Below are 20,779 nucleotides of genomic sequence, written 5' to 3' on the forward strand. Positions count from 1 at the left end.
TGACCCCGCCTCCTCCGTGCCTCCGTAGCCAATGGCCACCCGGGCCCCGCCCAGGAGGCCGCCCATTGGGGGGGTGCAGTCCCGGCTCCCTGCTGCCCCGCCCGCGGGTTCCTCTGTCTCTCTAGCAGGACCTCATTCCCCAGAGACGCCGGAGTTTTACGCGCCGGCTTCTGGAACCTGTAGTCCTTTAAGGACGCAGAGTGGGCTCAAGTCGCGGGCAGGTAACCAGAGGTGGACTGCATTTCCCAGAGTGCATTGACGAAACGCAGGCGCTGAGGAGGGCGGGAGGACTGTTTCTATAGCAAAGGCGGCTGGTTGGGAGTGGCTGACGGAGAAATGGGGCAGGCCGTGGGACCCTCGAAGGATTGTGCAGGATTTCGGGCGGCCTCTTAGGAGGCCGTTTCTATTCTTGTCTGTCCTCGATCCCCACTCCGGGAGCTGGGCTTCAGTTTTCTTATCTGGAAAGAGGGGCATGGAGTCGTCTCTCCACCCACACTCTGCGGTGTTAGGGCAATTCGAGAGCAAGCCCCTTTGGTTTGCCTAGCAAAGGTGAGAGAGGAAGGATACCTTCGACATGAGAGTGGAAGGGGCACGTTCTGAGTTTTATCCCTTTATTTTTGCCTCGATCTTGTCATTGAGCGCTTTGCTTTTGGTCATTTTCCTTGGGCCTTCCTGTCCTGGGTTCTGGCCTCCTTCACGACACCCCCCATACCTCAGGCAGGGTCTCTCACAGCGTAGCCAGGGGGGTGCCTCTCCTGCTTGAAACCCTTCGCCCAGCTTCTCACTGCCTCCAGAATTAAATCCACTTTTTTCAGTATCAATGTAAAGGCCCTTCAAGATCTGAACTTTGGAGGCTGGGAAGCCTCAAGCGCCCGTTCTCTCCCATAGGTTCCTCCCCCCTCCACTCAGCTAACCCCGCACACTCTTCAGGCCCCAGCCTAGACGCAGCCTCCTCAGGGAAGTCTTTCCAGAGGCCCGGCTCAGTTTGAGGTACCTCACCTTGTGTTTGAGCAGCACCCTTTACTTCCCCTGTTCTGTTTGCGTGTTTGAGTGCCTATCTTCTGTACTAGATTGTAAAATCCACATAGCAAGGACCATGTCTATATTATTCATATTTATAGTCCAGCACCTGTAGTGTCCGGCACATAGTAGTGTATTATATATATATATATATTTTTTTTTTTTCCTTTTTTAGGGCCACACCCATGGCCTATGGAGGTTCCCAGGCTAGGGGTTGAATTGGAGCTTCAGCTGCCAGCCTACACCACAACCACAGCAACACCAGATCCAAGCCTCGTCTACGACCCACTCCACAGCTCACAACAGCGCCAGATCCCTAACCCATTAATCAAGGCTAGGGATCGAACCCGCGTCCTCATGGATGCTAGTCAGATACGTTTCCGCAGAGCCACAACAGGAACTCCTCAATAGGTGTTTGTTGAATTGAAAATGAGTGTACAGGAATCAAATTTTCCTCATACCTCCATGATCTTGCTATCCTAAAGTCAGGTGTTTCCCATTGCTGAGAGCATTCAACTAAAGGGATGCAACCCCCTTGAAGAAATGCTCATGTCATTCATACAGTGGATTGGAATTTGGCCTGAGTGCTTTGAAGGCCTTTCAATTCCACGATGCCAGAGAGTGATAGATTCATGCCCTTTATTCCTTGGAAGTTCTGTCAGTTCTCCCCTAAATGTCATTAGTTCTTTGTGTTCCTCTATTTCTAGCTGTTGGCCCTTCTTCTATGTCTAAACATCCTACCTCCCACTCCCTTTCTGGGAAAGATCTGCTCCTGTCAGTTATGAAGTAAAGACAGTCTGAGATCCCTGCCCTTCTTTTAGTCCTCTGCCCAGTGTCATAGAACCCTGGTGGTGATATCCCACCTTGCTAGGTAGCATCTTTTCTGAATCTTTCCCCACTCAAGGTCCCCAGTGTTGGTCAGATGGTCCAGTTAATCCCACACATGCTTCGTATGTCACTTCATCCAGACATTTTTGGGTGTATTTTAGCTAAAGCATTCTTGGGATAATGCCTTAATAAACAGGAGAGTTAATTTATGGCCAAAGAAGTAACCAGGGAAGCTATTAATATAAACCTGTTTCAAATCAAAAAGACAGAGCCTGAGACAACAACTGTGCCATTCTTGAGTTAATGACATCCAGAGAGGGAAGGCCAGAATGGGGCAATGAGTCAAATGGATTGCATTTAGGGGAGAACTACTGGACTTCTAAGAGGCATGGCGGAGGGGCTTTGATCCTCCTGGCCTAAACCATGAGGAAAGGCCTTTGGGGCTGAGTGGACACATGGAGGCCTCATTACTAAAGATGAGAAAACTGTAGGGAGGCAGGGGCAGTAGGATTTGTGCTGACAGACTGTCTAATTCTGTGGATGCAGTGAGAGCAGAGGCTGTTGGAAAAGCGGGAAGGCAGAGGACTACACTACAGGGCAGGCATCAGCACAGCATCGGCAAAGTATCTGCAGAGGGCTACCAAAGAAGACCTCCTGGAGCCACACTTGAAACTCTAGAGGTAAGTTTACCCTTCAGAAGTAGTGCTAATGTTTAGGAAATTGATGTAAGTAGGGTAAAAGTCAGGATTCCACGATTCTTCCCGAAAGCAGCAACTAAAATAGTATCGGCCCAGCCAAGCAGAGTCAGGAAACCTGGATCCTAATTCTGATTTTACCGCTAATCAGAGAGATGTGTGACCTGGGCTGCACTTGTTTCTTCCATTGTAAAATGGTATTTATTGGTGGTAGGGAGCAGCTAATAAGATGGTGGTGGGGAAATTTACTAGCTTTGTGACTTTGTATAAACCACCTTCTCGGATCTGCCCTTGGCTTATTCGACAGTATTGTAATGGAGAAATAAAACACCTTATGCAAAGAAGTTTGTGAAAATTAAGCACTCAATGAACATTTGTCTGTTTCCACATTCTTCATCTTGGATTCTCAGAAGCTGGTTTGATTGTGAATAAATAGGCAGGAAGCAGTGTCCTGGGTAATTTGTTGAAATCCCCATTCTTTCTTATGAGTTTCATGATTTTGATCAGGCATATGTTCAATATATTTGTTTTGTCACTTTCAAGGAGTAGCGTTAGAACAGAGAACTTTAAGAAAAAGGAATTCGAGATGCTTCTAAGCTAGAATTGCAAAGGATCCAGGGGAACATTGAGCTAGTCTCCTACCTTGTTAAAGAGGAAAAAGGTCTCAGTGACGTTCCATAGACCCTCAGTAACGAGGGGATTAACCAGAATGCTAAATCTCAGACATAGGATTGGAGTAACTCAGGCTGGGTCCTGAAGGGAGGCTGAGAAGTAGAACTTTATTCTAAGGATAATGAAGGTTTTTAAGGAGATGTACATTTTGAAAAGGGGTTGGGCCTATGTGGAGAATGACTGGAAGAAGATGAGGCTTAGATTTAGGTTTGAGTTGCTGCAGTGATGCAGCACAGTGTCTATGATGATGGGGGAAAGGAGTAGATCTGAGATATATTAAGGAGGCAGAAATTCGGAGGACTGGGGAGTTCCTGTCGTGGCGCAGTGGTTAGCGAATCCGATTAGGAACCATGGGGTTTCCAGTTCGGTTCCTGCCCTTGCTCAGTGGGTTGATGATCCGGCGTTGCCGTGAGCTGTGGTGTGGGTTGCAGACGTGGCTCGGATCCCACGTTGCTGTGGCTCTGGTGTAGGCTGGCGGCTACAGCTCCGATTCGACCCCTAGCCTGGGAACCTCCATGTGCCCAGTGGCCAAGAAATAGCAAAAAAAAAAAAAAAAAAAAGATGAAAAAAAGGAAATTCGGAGGACTTTGTGAGTGATGAGCTGAGGGTGTGGAGGAGAGTAGTCTGAATCAAAGGTGATGCACAGGTGTCTGCCTTGGTAACTAGGTAGCTGGATGGTGGTGCTTTCTTCTGAGATATGGAATAGTAAAGGAGCAGGTTTAGGCAGGAAGAGGAGGAGGTGAGTTTGAGGTGAGTGGGGCATCAAGTGAGGTGTCCATTAGATGATTTGGAGCTTTTCATGGGACAATGCCTTCGTATATGGGAGTAATTAATCCATGGCCAAAGAAGAAGTAATCAGGGGAACTATTACCCTGAACCTAATTCAAACCAAAAAGACAAGAGCCTGAGAGCCTGTTATCCTTGAGAGATCTGATCTGGAGAAAGAACCTTAAGTTATTGAATTATCACCATATATATCATAACTGAAGCTATGGAAATGGATGAAATCCTTTGGTAGGGAAGATGAAAGAGAAAGCCAAAATCCTTTAGGAAATATCAACATTTAAGGGACAAGTAGAGGAAGAGTAGCCCAGAAATAAAGGTGAGAATGGAAAGACAAGAGGAAAAGAATGGTGTGCCACTGAAACCAAATGGAGGAAGTGAGGTGACATAGTGCAGAATGGTCCAGTAGACCACAAGTGCACACCACATTTAGCGACAAAGAGGTCACTGGCAATCATGGGGAGAGTGGGTTCCATGGAGTAGCAGGAACAGAAGTCTGAGGATGTGGGAGGTGGACATAGATAACTCTTGTTAGTGGTTTGAAGGGGGAGGAGGAAGAAAACCAGGAAGAATGTAGAGTTGGGAGACAATGTTGTTTTAAGTTGGGAGAGATTAGGACATTTCAAAGTGCCAATGGGGAAAAGCCAGTATAGGGACAGTTGAGGATACAGGAACGAGAGGGATTGAAGATGGAGTGAGGTCAGCAAGAGGATGGGAGATGGTGCGGTTCAGAGTGAGCCTCAGGCGGGAGCAGAGAGAGGAAGGAGCTGGAGATGCAGGTAGGTCAGTGTGTCAGTAGGTATGCAGGTAGTTGGGAGATGGGCCTGAGAAGTGGAGGGAATTCACACCCAGGGGCCATTCCTTCTCTTGTGTTGGAAGGCAGTGATACCTGCTCAGTGTGAGGAAGTGGGATTGTGTGGGAAGCTTGGAGAAAGAGGAAGATGCTCAAGATGGCTGCTGTGGAAAAGAGGAGGGAAAGCTAATAGCAACCTACAGAGACAATAGGGCAGAGGTGAGAGCTTGCTGAGGCTGGAGGCTCTGGGTTTGTGAGGGCAACAGTCTCTGAGGTGTGGGCTTTCTTCAGCATCCCATCAGCCCTGAGATAGGCATGGAGCAGGTTATTAGTGAGGCTGATCCAGGGATGGGCTTTGCTAGACAAGGGAGACCAGGAGGCAAGAGAGTTGGAGATGCAGACAAGAGAGATGGAAGTGGTAGTCCACCAAGAAGGAGGTGAAGCCAGAATGGAGTGGACATATTGGAGGGGCAGGGCTCTCTGGAGTGAGAGGATAGATGTGATGAGCGGGAGGGAATAGCAGGGAGGGCAGGCGTGCTGGTCAGAGGTAGAGGAGCTGTGGGCAGGTGCAGGGTAGCTGGAGTGACAGAGGCAGTCATGGGCAAATTTGCTGGATGGGTCACTGGCAAATCTTCCAGAAAGATGACTGCTCTGATGGAGAGAGGACCTCTGGTAGCACTGTGACAGGCTACATTGAGTGAGAAGTTAACAGATGATGGCAAGGAGGAGGGATAGAGTGCAGAGCCCTCTGACAGGAGTGTCACACAAGATGTTGGGGAGGTAAGAAGAAGCCCCTTTACCCAGGGCTTGAAGGGTGAAGAGGAAGAGAAGAAATAAGCTCTCTCATATGTTTTTGCAGATATATCATCTCGACATCATCTACACATAATCAGTTTTGTACACACCTAAAAGACAGAATGTCTAGGAATAAAATTAACCAAACCAAAAAGCAATTCCAGACTTCATGATGAAGTTGTATCAACCAAGTTCAATGGTAGTGGTTCCTGAATTTGTATTTTAGTATAGTTTGTAGTTTTAAGTATGTGCATATCAACTAGAAAGTGTGTTTAAGAATTTTGCAAATTTCATTTCTTAGCAACGATTTGTTTTCTCACTTTAGAACATAAATTAGAGAACTTGTGTTGATTTTTTTTTCAAATGTAGAGCTTAGAGCTTAATTCATGCCTTTGAAATGCCATGAATTTGAAATGCAGCCATGTTCCTTTCTGTATCCTTGAAAAGGATTACAAGGATTTTATTAGTTTTCAGATAGTCTTGCCAGCACATACAGACTTCCCACAAGGGTCTCCTATCAGTATTGTTGGATTGTGAGTGATGCTACAGAAGTGTTGTGCATGAGAAATTTAAGATGTGTCAAATAAGCAGCCAACTTTAGGATTTCCCAAACAGCAGCTCAGTTTACAATTAAGGGACTTGGTATAGAATATGAAATGTGCATCTAAATGTTAATTGAGAAAAATTATTTCCGTAATTTCTAAAGAAAAAAGGACAAAATCAGTTAATTGCTCTGAGAAATCTCGGCCTTAAAATAGTGTTTTTGTTATGGAGTTCCTGCTGTGGCATAGCAGGTTAAGGATCCAGTGTTGTCTCTGCAGCGGCACAGGTTGGATCCCCAGCCAGGTGAAGTGGGTTAAGGATCTGGCTTTGCCACAGCTATGGCATAGGTCACAGCTGAAGCTCAGATTCCATCCCTTGTCCAGGAACTTCCATGTGCTGCGTATGAAGGGAAAAAAAAATGTTATTTAAAAATACTTTTGTATGGCTGACATGTCTTCGTAATCTTAAAAGAGGCCTGCTATTCCAGCCCCTTGAAGCAAGGGGTGCTCAGAAAATATTTTGTGAACCAATTCATGAATGTTATGATAATCTGTCCATTGTTTAAAATTCTTACTCTCGTCTTAAACTTTCATAAAATATTCTTTTATTTTTTTGCTTCTTTTTTTTTTAGGGCCGTACCTGCGGCACATGGAGGTTCCCATGCTAGGGGTCGAATCAGAGCTACAGCTGCCAGTCTACGCCACAGCCACAGCCACAGCAATGCCAGATCCAAGCCATATCTGCAACCTACACCACAGCTCATGGCAACGCTAGATCCTTAACCCACTGATCGAGGCCAGGGATAGAACCCGCAACTTCATGGTTCCTAGTTGGATTGTTTCCACTGTGCCATGGGGAACTCCCTCATAAAAAATTCTTATAAAAGGAGTGTTTCTATTTAAACACAAGTCAGATCATGTTACATCTCTATTCAAATGCCTCTAATGGCTTCTTTGTCTCTTTCAATGTAGGCCCTAAAGCGTTCCTGACGGCCTACTGCACCATACCTACTCTCACTTCTCCACCTCATCCCCTAGGTTCCCTCTGCTTCAGCTCTTTGACTTCCATGCTACTCCTTGATGACAAGTACACCCTGGCCTCAGGGCCTTTGCACTTTGCTGTTCCCTCTGCTTAAAAGACCTTCTCTAGATATCCTTGTGGACAACCCATATAAAATGGCAGCCTTTCTTCTCCTGACACTCTCTAGCCCCCGTTCCTATTTTTTTTTTCCAATAGCACTTATTACCACCTGATATCATACAGTCTTTTATTTATCTGTTTGTCTGTCTCTTCCCTACTCTTGCTCCTCCAATAACCCACTAGGATAAAGTCTCCTTTCCAGTAGAGACTGTGTTTATTTTGTTTACTGCTCTACTCACAGCGTGTGGCACAGCACCTGATATATAAAAAATACTCAGAAAAGCATGGTGAATGAATAAGAATGATCCATCATTCTTAGTGTATAACCCTAACATCTGTTTTTACTTTTCCGTACAGTCCACATGTAGGATCCATGTGCATATAGTCTTTCATATTTTGGAAATCATAGATTAGATATAATTTTGAGTTTTGCTTGTTTTTTGTCAACATGTAAGAAGCATTTTCCCTTGCTAAGATTGAATTCTTTTGTTAATTGTTTATTCACTCAGTCATTCAACAAATATCTAATGAGGCGTTTTTTATGTTCCAGAGGTGCTGGTACTACAGTAATAAATAGGATGCAGGACTTGCCCTAGAGGAACAGAGGTTCTTTATAAACACCATCTGTAATGATTGTCTAATAGTCCATCAAACACCATGCTATACTTAACCTCTCACCTGTTTGAGACTTTTTATTATTAATAGAGATGTAATGAATACATCCAAGTATATAGCAATTACCCTTTAAAAATTATTCTTTAAGGTAGATTCCCCAGTGTGCAGTTATTGGGGTAAAGGATTAAATGTGCTTTTTTTTTTTTTTTTTTTTTTTTTTTTTTGTCTTTTTGCTGTTTCTTGGGCCGATCCCGCAGCATATGGAGGTTCCCAGGCTAGGGGTCGAATCGGAACTGTAGTCTCCAGCCTACGCCAGAACCACAGCAACGCGGGATCCAAGCCGCGTCTGCAACCTACACCACAGCTCATGGCAACGCCGGATCCTTAACCCACTGAGCAAGGGCAGGGACCGAACCTGCAACCTTATGGTTCCTAGTTGGATTCGTTAACCACTGCGCCACGACGGGAACTCCTTTATTTTCTTTAAAATACCATCTGCCACATTGATTTCAGAAAGGGGTGGTACCCGCTTAACCCAGTTGCCGGCATGCATGTTCTAGCTTTATCACAGCCTCTCTAGTATTGGCATTACTTTCCAATTTTGGATAGTGTTAAATGATCTTTCCTTTTATTTTTGCATATAATTGATGTCTAGTAAGAATGCGCATTTTTGGTTTTCTTCTTTTGTCATTGTTTAGTTCAGTAGGTTCCCTAGGAGGCTTTTGGAGGCTCATTGTCTTACCTTGGAGACCATGCCCAATGTTTAGTGTATGTTGTTGCCTTATGGCGTCTTTTTTTTTTTTTTTGGTTTTTAGGGCTGCACCTGTGGCACATGGAAGTTCCCAGGCTAGGGGTCAAGTGGGAGCTGTAGCCGCTGGCCTATGCCACAGCCCAGCAATGCCAAATCCGAGCCGTGTCTGCAGCCTACACCACAGCTCATGGCAATGCAGGATCCTTAACCCACTGAGCAAGGCCAGGAATTGAAGCTGCGTCCTCATGGATAATAGTTCGATTTGTTTCTGCTGAGCCATGACAGGAACTCCTCAAGTAAAATTTCCGATAGATGACTTTCTAGCCTCTGTTTGCATACCCATGGCGATTCCACCACCTCACAGGGAAGTCTGGCATGTTTTTGTCCTTTTTGCAGATGTCGACCTGGCATCTGGTCCCTGTGGCTCCCATGTGGCCCCATTTCTGCCCTCTGAAGCAGCAGAGCCCACGCACCAGATGTCATAGAACCTCCCTATGTTGACTATCCATCTCTGCAAACATGTGACCAGACGAGAATGGTCAACCCTAGGTAAGTCTGGCAGGCCCTGAGGCCAAGACTGCCCTACCCACAAGTCTCTGCTGTGGCCATGTCAGCAGCTTTTTTGGCTGGGTTCATATAAAGCTTAAGTTCAGCTGAGATGCTAAGACCTTCTTTACATGACCTGAAGCCAAACCTAGTTCCTCTTATCCCACACTTCTGCAGTTGATCTTTTTAAACTCCAAAACAAGACCTTGCTTTTCTTCCTGTTTTATTTGTTGTTCAGTGTGTCCGACTCCTACTCTCTAAAATGGGGATAATAAGAGTCATTCTGACAATGTGTGTTGGTGTGATGATTGAATGAGATGCAGGGCTGGACATTTGTCACTCATTTTGGTTGCTTGGCAGCTGTGCTGGAGGAATTCCATGCCTCGTGAGGTGGAGCCATTTTCCTTTGCAGCTAGAGTGGGGGCATTGGCCTCAGGCTCAGGCTTGTGATGAGCCCCCTGCCCCCTTGCACCAGTCTTGAATTGGAAGCCAGTGACAGCAGAGGAGGGTCTGCTACACGACCCTTTTAGTGATTTGATGGATATGAGCTCGGTTTCCAGTGATAGTGGTTTTACGGGCAGCATCCAGCATAAGATTGTCCGTGGTGTAGGTGGCAGGGACAGTATGCTAGACTCATCGTCATGATGGTGTCTTCTTAGACCACTGCCAGGCTGGGGCTTGGGGCATCGTTTCTGACTGTGTGCTTCCAAGTCTGATTCTCAACGCTCCTGGAGATTTTGTACAGGAAATGAAAAGTGCCTTGAAAAATGCTAAGCACCACACACATACAAGATATTATTGTGTGGAATTTTGACCCTTAAGTAGTGGGCATGAGGGGAGTTGGGGGAGGTAGGCCTGACCTCGGTACCTCCTGAGAGTTCAGACAGGTCTAGGCGTGCCGAGGAATCTGGCTGTAGGAGGGTGATGTTAGGAACTCATGGGCTAGGCACTGGCAGGACAGTTAAAGGCTGACCTGGGAAGTTGGAATGAAGATGGCAGTTGCCAGAGGGCCTGCTGGGCACATGCAAGTGGGTCTGCTACTTGCTCTCTCCTACCTTTGGACCATTAGCAATAGCCAAGGCAATGCTAGGCCAAAAGCAGGTCACTTGGAGCTGTGCAGCTGCCCCTGGGGCATCCGTCCTGGGTGGGAGAGGAGACCTGTCTGAATGTGCTACCCACCACTGGAACCACATGAGCATTTATCCCAGGTCGGGATTCCATCCTGGGCTGCCTTCAGGCTGCCTTTCATCCTGCTGAGCTATGGCTCGGCTCTCCAGCCCTGCCTGGCTATGCCTCCAGAATCCTGCCTCACAGGGTGCCATCTGAGTCCATCAGCCCTGGGGGACTAAGGCTGGCCCTGCTGCTGTGGCCATTAATGGGCCCTTGGGAGCTTTGTGACCTTCAGCACAACATCTCTGGGGACTTGAACCCCAGATCATTCCCAAATCAGCCTGACTCAGTGTGTGTATGGGGGGTGGTGCTTCTGCCTTAGGACATTCTCTGAACACTGAACACTGGTACTGGCCTGATCCCTGCCTTTGCCCAGTACCTTGTCACACCTCCAGAAAGGACAAAGATCACAATGTGTCCGAACCAGCCAGAGATCATGTACAGGCCTGGACTGTGGTCATATCAGAAATAAGGCAGCATCGTTCAGAGGGGTCCTCATAGGGAACTGTAGGTTTTATCCCTGCCACAGCTCCTGATTTTTGTGATGTTACTGTCACACTATAGATTTTTTTTTTTCTTTTTAGAGCCACACTCATGGCATATGGACGTTCCTAGGCTAGGGGTTGAATCAGAGCTATGGCTGCCGGCCTACACCACAGCCACGGCAACACAGGATCTGAGCCGTGTCTGCCACCTACACCACAGCTCATGGCAACGCTGGGTCTTTAACCCACTGAATGAGGCCAGGGATCAAACCAGCATCCTCATGGATACCAGTTGGATTTGTTTTCACTGCACCACAACAGGAACTCCCACAAGTATAGATTTTAACCCTATTGCCAAAAAGGACTCTGCTGAATATTGTTTTGCTATAAAATAAAGTCCACTATTAAAAACAGGGTAGGAGTTCCCGTTGTGGCGCAGTGGTTAACGAATCCAACTAGGAACCATGAGGTTGCGGGTTCGGTCCCTGCCCTTGCTCAGTGGGTTAACGATCTGGTGTTGCCATGAGCTGTGGTGTAGGTTGCAGACGTGGCTCGGATCCTGTGCTGCTGTAGCTCTGGCGTAGGCCAGTGGCTACAGTTCCGATTTGACCCCTAGCCTGGGAACCTCCATATGCCGCGGGAGCGGCCCAAAGAAAGAGCAAAAAGACAAACAAAAACAAAAACAAAAACAAAAACAAAAACAGGGTAGAGGAATTCCCTGGTAGCTTAGTAGTTAAGGACTTGGTGTTGTCACTGCCATAGCTCAGGTTATTGTTGTGGCTCAAGTTTGATCCCTGGCCTGAGAAGTTCTGCATGCCGTAGGCACAGCCAAAAACAAACAAACAAAAAACAACAACAACAAAACCCCCAAACAACAACAACAAAAAACAAAAAAACCTCCAAAAACCAAAAAAATAGCATAGAATATATAAGTTTTTGAATGTGATCTGATCTAGATAGCCTTTCAGTGTCTAACTTACTGGGTGTCAGGCACTTACATGCTTTCTCTTGCTTTCTCTTGCTAAATCTGTAGCACAATCCCATTAACCAGGTACCATTGTTATTAACATTTTATAGACAAGGAAATTAAGGCCCACAGAAGTTACGGGACTAGCTCACGGTCACACAGTCCGTAAGGGGCAGAGCTAGGCTGATCATTCACCAGCAGAGCCTGAGAACTGCCTTTCCTTTAGCGCATTCCACTGTGGAGCAGCTCTGGCCTTGAAATGCTTTCTCGTGCACAGAACTATGATCTAAGTCAGTTTCTTTCCTGATTCTGTTTATCCCAGCAGCCCACTGTGGCAGCTCCTGGTTTCCCAATCTTTTGGCTCAGTTTTCTGCTCCGTTCATGGTTGGGGTACTTCATCTTCTTCCTCTGGGAATATCTGAACTGTTTTGTATCAGCTAAGCCCTGAGGAAAATCGCTGCGGGCAGATTGTGGCCAGGTCGCTCTCCAGTTCTTTAGTTACTTTGACTTCATAGGGACTGGCATCCAGTCTGCCCCCTTCCTGGGGGGACTATGTCAAAAAACAGTTGACTTAGTCACTTGCTGTAGAAGGGACATGGTAAAAGTTTTCCTTCACTAAGAAAAACGGCAGGAAAACAGTCAAAACAGCAGAAACAGTATTAATACCATGCTAGGGATTTGGTTGTTGCCTGGGACCTCTGTCTCCCTGACTGAACAACAGGCTTCCTGAGGGCAGGAGTTTGTGCTAGTTTTCATTACTGCTGTGTCCCTTATACCTGGAATGGTGCCTGGAACACAGTAAATATACAGATATTTATTGACTGAATGACTTGTACTGTTCTGTGTCCGGTGTCACTTCCTTAGATTCCTAAGCTATTGGGAGGATGATGTAATCTCCCAAGCCCATGGCTTTGAATTGAGTGTTTCCGTTACCTCGCCAGTAGTTTTTCTGACTTCGTCGTGACTTTGATTCATAATCATATGTAAAGTACATTGGATAAATAACCCTGCTCCTGAAGCAATTTCCTTTGATCTGGTAAACCTAACTATAAATTGGAATTCGGTTCAGCTTGGTAAAGAGCAGTATGCAAGAATTACTGGATTTCTAGTCTTCTGTCCTAGGGAAAAACATTCTTTGACTTTCTGCTTGGAATTTTGAGCTTGAATTCAGAATGTAAATGTACCAGCTAACAGCTGAGTGAGAGGGATGTTAGTCTTTACATTTTTTTCCCCACTTTCTGTACACAAAAAATATATGTCCATTGTCAAAAATGAGAAAATAGGGAGTTCCCGTCGTGGCACAGTGGTTAACGAATCCGACTAGGAACCATGAGGTTGCGGGTTCGATCCCTGGCCTTGCTCAGTGGGTTAAGGATCCGGCGTTGCCGTGAGCTGTGGTGTGGGTCACAGACGCGGCTCAGATCCTGTGTTGCTGTGGCTCTGGCATAGGCTGGCAGCTATAGCTCCGATTCGACCCCTAGCCTGGGAACCACCCATATGCCGCAGGAACGGCCCAAGAAATGGCAAAAAGACAAAAAAAAAAAAAAAAAAAAGAAAGAAAGAAAGAAAAAGAAAATACAGGTAAGCAAAATGATGAAAATAGAAACCACTTATATTTTCACCAGTCAGAGAGGGTTATAGCACTACTTTTCTGTTTATATCAAATATTGAAATTAGTTGACATGATGACTGACTCAGGGAAGGCGCTCCCCCCCCACCTTTTTAGGGCCACACGTAATATATGGAAATTCCGAGGCTAGGGGTCATAATCAGAGCTGCATCTGCCGGCCTACACCTCAGCCACAGCAACGTGGGATCCAAGCCGTATCACAGAAGGCCAGATACTTAACCCACTGAGCAAGGCCAGGGATCAAACCTGCATCTTCATGGATACTTGTCAGGTTCATTACCACCAAGCCACAAAGGGAACTCCAGGAGCTACATTTTTATGAGAAAGTAAACATGAGAGATCTGGTTTCCGGCTCAGGTCGACCTTTGCTAAGAGGAGCCCACAGATCTGAGCCCAGCAAGGCACAGGTAGCAAAAGTAAGAGGATGGGGTCACCTCCAGGTTAGAATCCCAGTCTGACCTTGCAGGGTGACGCCAAGTAGTCTGAGAGCTGAGACTGGAAAGTGAGGAGGGAAACAACTTTGATCTGGCTGAACATCCTAGATTTGACATACAGCAAATTTTACGAATTTTCCCTAGAAATGGGTGTATCTTTTCCAGAGAACTGAAGTTGAGATAATCTTGGTAGAGTTGGCCCAAGAGTGACAGTTACATCAGAAAGATAGGCTGTGTAAGCAAGGTTCTGGGACAGTGGACTCAGCAACCATGAGGGTTCACTGAGTAATTGGCTGGCTTCCCCTGGACCTTTGATTTCCCTCTTCCACGGTGATTTTCTTGGGAGGGACTATGTCACTTCTGGTTCATGACTCACCGTAGGAAAATGTGAAGATCTCTGTGAACTGGACCTGAGGTCATGTTCTTGGGCAACTTAGCACCTTCAAGCTGCCCTGTATGTGATCCCTAGGAAGTCGGGGGCCTGGAGAAAATGGCTCATATTTTTCTTTAAAGTTAATACAAATTTTGCTTTCTTCTCCATATTTGGCTTGCTGTTAAAATAATATTTAAAAAAATCTTGAAGTGCAGTTGCTATTCCAGGGCGCTAGGTACACAGGCACTTTGTATAAATGCTACTTGAGTGAATGAATGTTGTTCACTCCGATCTCAGGGATGCTCTTGCTCAGGTTGTGGCAGGTCTGAAAGGCATGATGGGACCACTGGGACCACTGGGCTGGGAGGTAAAGAAATTAATATTCACTGGGCGCCACCTATATACCAGGTAAGGTGCTAGGTGTTTTTCCTACAAAGCCTCAACTTAGTCCCCGTAACTCTACCAGGATCCCTATTTTTTAGGCAAATAATTGGAGAATCAGAGAAATTAGGTAACTTTTTCAAGATCTGGAATCGGGCAGGACCAAGGTGCAAATCATGGTCTGTCAGAGCCTCTGCTCTCTCCACACATCAGGTCACCCACTGAGGCCAGTTCATCCATCAGTTTCTTGGAGACTGCATGAGGAATGCTGCCCCATGTTCTGTCTTCTTGTACTGAGGGCTGGAAGAACAGGGGTCACAGGACTTGACTGTGGGCAGGGTAAGGCAGCACCTCTCGGGGTCTGGAGCATATCCCCTCATTTTTGAGCCTGCCAAGCTGGGGAAACCTTGGGAGGCACCGGGAGGAAAAGGGCACACTTGACATGTTATTTCAGGATAACAACCATTCAGGATGGTCGTTGGCATTTTGTAGCTCATTTAATCTTTTGAACTTTGTTCTCAGTCTGTTATGGATCAAGTTCAAGTTTCATCGGCTCCACTTAGCCATGAGTTGAGTGTCCCCAGAGGAGGGAGCCACCATGGCTTTGTGGCACTCTCCAAAAGCACAAATTACAAGATTCTAGATTATTCACAGATGTCTGGAGGTGGTTGTTTACATTACTATTCAGTGAGGGCATTGCAATCCCTGAAGCAAATGTGGCCATTTCACCTTCCAAGAAGAGCCTGCAATGTCTTTCTCCTTTTTAGGTTAACCTCACAGCACTCTCAACTCTTATTTCCAAAACCCCTTCCCTAGGGCATAAGACAGGTGGGGTAGATTAGGAACTTGAGCTCCAGAGAGCTGGATTCCTTAGGGCAGTTATAACTGGTTGCAAAAAAGTAAATATGGTATGAAGCCACTATCTATAGGCTTAGAGAAATTGCTGGAAGACTTGTTCCTGGGTGTTAACTAGCAGTGATGGTGTCTCTGGGAAGGAGTCCACATATCCTCCAGTTCTTTTACCTGTCTGCATTTTTGACTTTTCTGACTTGAACATGCATTGCTTTTCCAATAAGAAACCCTGATAAAATTGCTTAAAGATGTTTAAGAGGGAGTGAAACTGCCGCAGTGTTTATCAGTAGGTCTCGATTCAAAAAGCAATTGGAGTTCCCACTGTGGTACAGTGGGTTAAGAATCTGATTGCAGTGGCTCAGGTTGCTGTGAAGGTGCAGGTTCGATCCCTGGCCCAGTGCAGTGGGTTAAAGGATCCAGTGTTGCTGGCTGGAAAATTTCACATGCCGCGGGTTGACCATTAAAAAGAAAAAAAGGGAGTTCCCGTCGTGGTGCAGTGGTTAACGAATCCGACTAGGAACCATGAGGTTGTGGGTTCGATCCCTGGCCTTGCTTAGTGGGTTAAGGACCCGGCGTTGCCATGAGCTGTGGCATAGGTTTCAGATGTGGCTCAGATTCCGCGTTGTTGTGACTCTGGTGTTTCTCTACATAATAGTTTTCAACCCAACCATTCTTTGAATAATGGTTCATCATGTTGACCAAACACCACAGTTTAGGAACTTGTAAACTTCTCTTTTTAAGCACCTTTAGCCCCAGTCACCCACACGGGGGGTGGGAAGTAAAGACAAGAATCTAATCCTGCGAGTTTGTGGGGTTGACATGACACGCAGAGACATAGGCTGGCAAGATCATGTACCTATAGATGTCACTTGACGCTGGTCAGTGACCCAGAAGCAAGGTGGGGTACAGGTTGCTACTGCACTGTTGAAAACATCAATTCCAGTCATTCAAGTGGCTTTTCTATTTAATGCCTTTTAAGTTGCAATGCACTATTGTCTCTTATGAAAAAGAAAACTGGAGAAGCCTCTTTTGTCTGCCAACCCCAGCTGTTCCTAGAGCTGCTGTCATCTAACTAGCACTCTTGATAGCCTTAAGCCCCCTATCCAGCTGCACCCTCTCTGCCTTCTCCCATCTGGAATAATCCAGGCTTCCATCTTTTCAGGCTCTCCTGGGACGAAAGAAAACAAGCACCACCACAGAGGTGTAGTTTCCAACTCAGCCAGCTCTTTGCCAGTCCTTTTATTCACACCTGGCCAGACACTAATTTTGTTCCCCGTGGTGGCTGTTTCCTGCTTGTCCAACTCTCCTCAAATTGTCCACCCCACCAATGTCTCATCTCTAATGACCATAACATCTGCTGTCTGGGAGAGTAGAGTATCAGCTTCTCAGCTCTCTGCTTCTAGCAGGATCCACACGACATTTCTGAGACCAACCTGCCTCCTAGGTTCTCCCTCCCACTCTCTCTTTCCTCTTCTAGGACCCAGTTCAATAAATTACCTTCTTTCTCTGATTCTCTAATTCTACTCTTTCCCTTCCTTCACTCAGCGAGCATAATTCTTTTTCGTTCTAGAAAACCTTCACTTTCTTCACTTTCTCTTCCCTGGCACCTCCCACCCTGTCCTTTAAACAAACTTCTCCGAAGTAGCCCACATTTTTTTGCCTCTCTTTCCTTGTCATTCTTTATTCTCCCCCAAGTCTGGGTTCTTCTCCCATTATTCTACCAAGACTGCCCTTGCTAAGTCCACCAGCGGCTTTTTCATTGTCAAATTATTAAAGGACATCTTTTCACCTGAATTGACCTACCTCCGTGATACATGATCAGTTTCTATAATGCCCGCTTAAAATGCTTATGATTTCATTGGCATTTCTTATATCCTGATGCTTCTCAGCTATTTCCTCTGACCTCCCTTCATCTACCAATTCTTAAACACTGGTGTGCCCACCAATTTTGCCCTTGGTCTTGCTGCTCAGCCTTCCTGCCTCTGCTTCCTTCCTCAAGCTTTTTAGTGCGAAGGGGTTTGGGCTGTGGCCAGTGACTGCCCGGCAGGGTGCTGTAGAGCTAGCAACCATTGAGTCTCTTTGATGTCCAACACAGCACACTAACCTTGACCCAGAAGATTAAATTTCTAATCATGGAAATTCAGGCATTGGACCCTTGGTGAATTTGATGCGGGCTGGTCTCGCTGATTTTCACATTCACCACAGGGGGCCATCCCATTCCTGCTCCAGGCCTCAGCCAATTTAGGGGCTATAGAGCATGGCTCATGAAGATTATGTGCCTGTAGGGCTGCTCCATGTTATGTTCCAGAGTGGTCCATGTTGACACATGTAGCCCTAATTCATTTGTCTTTGTTCCACTGCATGGATGTACTACCGTACCTGTTCTCCTGATGAACATTAAGATTATTCCTAATTTTTGAAAATTCCCACAGTGCTGGCTCTCATATTTGTCTCCTTGTGCACAAATGCAAAATTTCTCTCAGGTGTGTGTGCATCTTGGATTTTACAAGCAAATGCCAAATGTCTTCCCAAAGTTAGTTCTGATGTACACTCCCACGAGCATTCATCATAGACCCCAGTATTTTAAACCAAAGGTAAAGATAAAAGCCCTACCTGCAACAATTTTGGCAGTCCTCTTACTTAAGCCTCACTTAGAGAAGTCCCCATGCTCCACAGTGAGGTTATTTCTAACTCTTCCAGGACTAGAAATTTCTTCTTTGAGTGCCTGATGCCAGGGCTACCTACATAATTTGTGCGAAGTGAGACACCTTGTTAAAAAAGCAGAGAAAAGCTTTTCTCTTTCTTCCATAGTTTCTCTTTCAACCTGTACAAATGTTTTTAATTTGTCTAATATTTAATGTTGTGCTTCCTCAGACCCAAGGGTTACTCACAACTCAAGTGCAGCCCCTTATTGTGCCAGGGGCCCTGCCCCCCATGATGTGGCACATACACCCAACCTTGACCTCCTGCACCTGTGCCAGACCCCGGCCAAAGCAGGTGTCGCCCTGGGTGGAATTGGGGCAGGCGGCAGGGAACTTGTCCCAGGGCAGCATGACCTCAAGTGAATCAAGGCACCCAGCTCTGTTGTCCCATCAGACATCAATTATGGAACACAAGCTCAAAGATCAAATTGTAAAGTTTTTGATATGACATTTGTAGGGCATTAACCCTCTAAAGTACAGAGCCCCATTCAACTACACTGTTCACTTGCCCATGAAATCAACCCTGCATGCCACACCCCTCAGACCCAGGTGCTCAAGATCCCGTCACCTGCCATATTCTGCACTAGTGGAGGACCCAGTGTCTTGAGTTTTATTAGCGTAGGTGTCATGGTTTCTTCCAAAAGATCCCCAAATTGTCGTTTGTGCCTGTTTGGAGTTTGTGCCCATCCCTCTGTCCATCTCTCAGTGGCTTCAGCCACTGACCTGATTGTTCTCTTGCTTCTGTTTCTCAGTGTGGCGGTGTTTTTGATTACTACATTTGCAGACATGTCATGTAGGCTTCAGGTACCAAAATGATGTTTAAGTCTATTCAATGGAAAAGTATGGAAACTCTTTCTAGAGACTAAGCCCTTTCCAGCTCTCTTTGATGCATCCAATATATGGCTCCTTGTCTCCTAGTGAAATATAAAATCAATGTGATGACCAGCAGTGGAAGTAAGGCAGTTTTGACGAACAAAACTATCTATGCTCCGACCCAAACATGAGGCATGGTAAGAAATAGCATAAAAGCTAGTTTTGAAATATTTCTGAACAAATTTGTTTTTAAAATTGTAAGACTATTTTCTTAACAAATATTTAGAATAGAAAAATTAATTTTATACTTTGTTCAGCATGAGTAGAATGCACTGAAATTGGATCTGAATCAGAATGAAAAACTTGAAAAGAGTTCTGGATTTTCTGAAGATCGAGCAGCTCAAGATTTTTTTTTCTTTTTAGGGCCACACCTGTAGCATATGGAGGTTCCCAGGCTAGGGGGTCTAATCGGAGCTGCAGTTGCCGGCCTACACCACAGCCACAGCAACTCAGGATCCAAGCACAGTCTGCAGCCTACACCATAGCTCATGGCAATGCCAGATCCTTAACCCACTGAGCGAGGCCAGGGATCCAATGTGCGACCTCATGGATGCTAGTCAGATTCTTTTCCATTGAGCCTCGACAGGAACTCCACAGCTAAAGATTTAGGAGGAGAAATCCTTTTTGTATGTGTATGTTAATATTCTTACCCTTTTAAAATCAATATTTACATTTCAAAAGGCATTTCTAAAAACAAATTTGGTTTCAGTTTTATTTCTTCTTATTTCTTCTTTTTAAAAGCTGTTTGGGCTAACATAGTTTTTTGCCATTCATAGGAAAACTAAAGGAAAACTAAACTATTCATAGGCAAAACTAAAACTTTCCAAAATATTGGGTTTTGTTCAGCTAGTGGTAGAGTTTGCTAGAAAAAAATAATAGATTGTAAAGGAAACAACAGGGAATACGCAGATTTCTGTCTATTCGTAATGCAGCTGCACATTTTTACAGCTATTCATTAAATGTTTCACCCAAAGCCTGGGGGTTGGTGGTAAGCTGAGAGCAGCATAGTGGCTGCTTGCTCTCCTGGAGAGGTGGTGATAGGTGATCAGGAGGAGCGCGAGGAGGACTTCCATTTATGGGGTGTTTGTCATGTGACTGTTGTGTAACATATATCCTTATTTAATCCTCAAAACTGAGCCACTCGATAGGTGGGGAAACCGAGACACAGAGCAGGAGAGTCACTTGGCCAAGGCCACAGAGTGGAGGAGCACAGCAGCTGTCAGCTTGAACCACTGTGTCCCTCTCCAGATCAGCAGTGAGCCTGGTGATGCTGAGCCCTGTGGTCTGCGAGAGGAAGCTGAGCGCTCTCGGAGGGCACACGTACCTCTGCTCTGCTTCTCCTTTCTCTGTTCTCCTTTCAGCTGTCCCTGGTCCCTCAGAGCCATGTGAAAAGACTCAGCTCCCTTCAGAGCCAGGCCCCTGGAGTGCTGTGCACTGGCTGAGCTGTCCATGAGCCAGAGTTTTGGAGGAAGTTCAGTTTCTCTGATGGATCCAGACAGCCTTTACCCAGAGCTCAGCCCAGTGAGAGTGAGTTGCTCTTATAGACGAGGCTCCCCCATGCAGCCTGGCACAGAGCAGGGAGTGTTTTGCAGATCAGGAACCTGAGGCCAGGAGAAAAGTGACCAGCCTAGGATCTTGCCACAGGTTGTGGTAGAACCCAGCTCAGTGCTGGCCTCCTGGCTGCCATCGCCCTGGTCAGAACGTGCCACGTGGCTGCAGATGGTTGGAGAT

At 46.0% G+C, this 20,779-nt stretch overlaps 1 long non-coding RNA gene across 3 annotated transcripts in view; it reads left to right on the forward strand.

Moving 5' to 3' along the window:
• The first annotated feature begins 283 nt into the window (after positions 1 to 283).
• The window catches only part of LOC146402276 (uncharacterized), a 372,528-nt gene continuing 352,032 nt past the window's right edge, over positions 284 to 20,779 (forward strand). For 2 of the 3 annotated variants that reach the window (XR_014805847.1, XR_014805848.1), the window contains exons 1-3: positions 284 to 549; positions 2,395 to 2,528; positions 9,032 to 9,184. This is a non-coding gene — a long non-coding RNA (uncharacterized LOC146402276). Of the gene's footprint in view, positions 550 to 2,394; positions 2,529 to 9,031; positions 11,035 to 11,363; positions 11,752 to 20,779 lie in introns of those variants that run through there. The other variant, XR_014805846.1, reaches the window with a different exon arrangement.

The sequence above is a fragment of the Sus scrofa genome, chromosome 6, assembly GCF_054392235.1.
Source record: "Sus scrofa isolate SSC_HxYL_T2T_F1_AM1 chromosome 6, Sscrofa_HxYL_maternal_Yorkshire_Landrace_v2.0, whole genome shotgun sequence".
Classification (NCBI taxonomy): Eukaryota; Metazoa; Chordata; class Mammalia; order Artiodactyla; family Suidae; genus Sus; species Sus scrofa.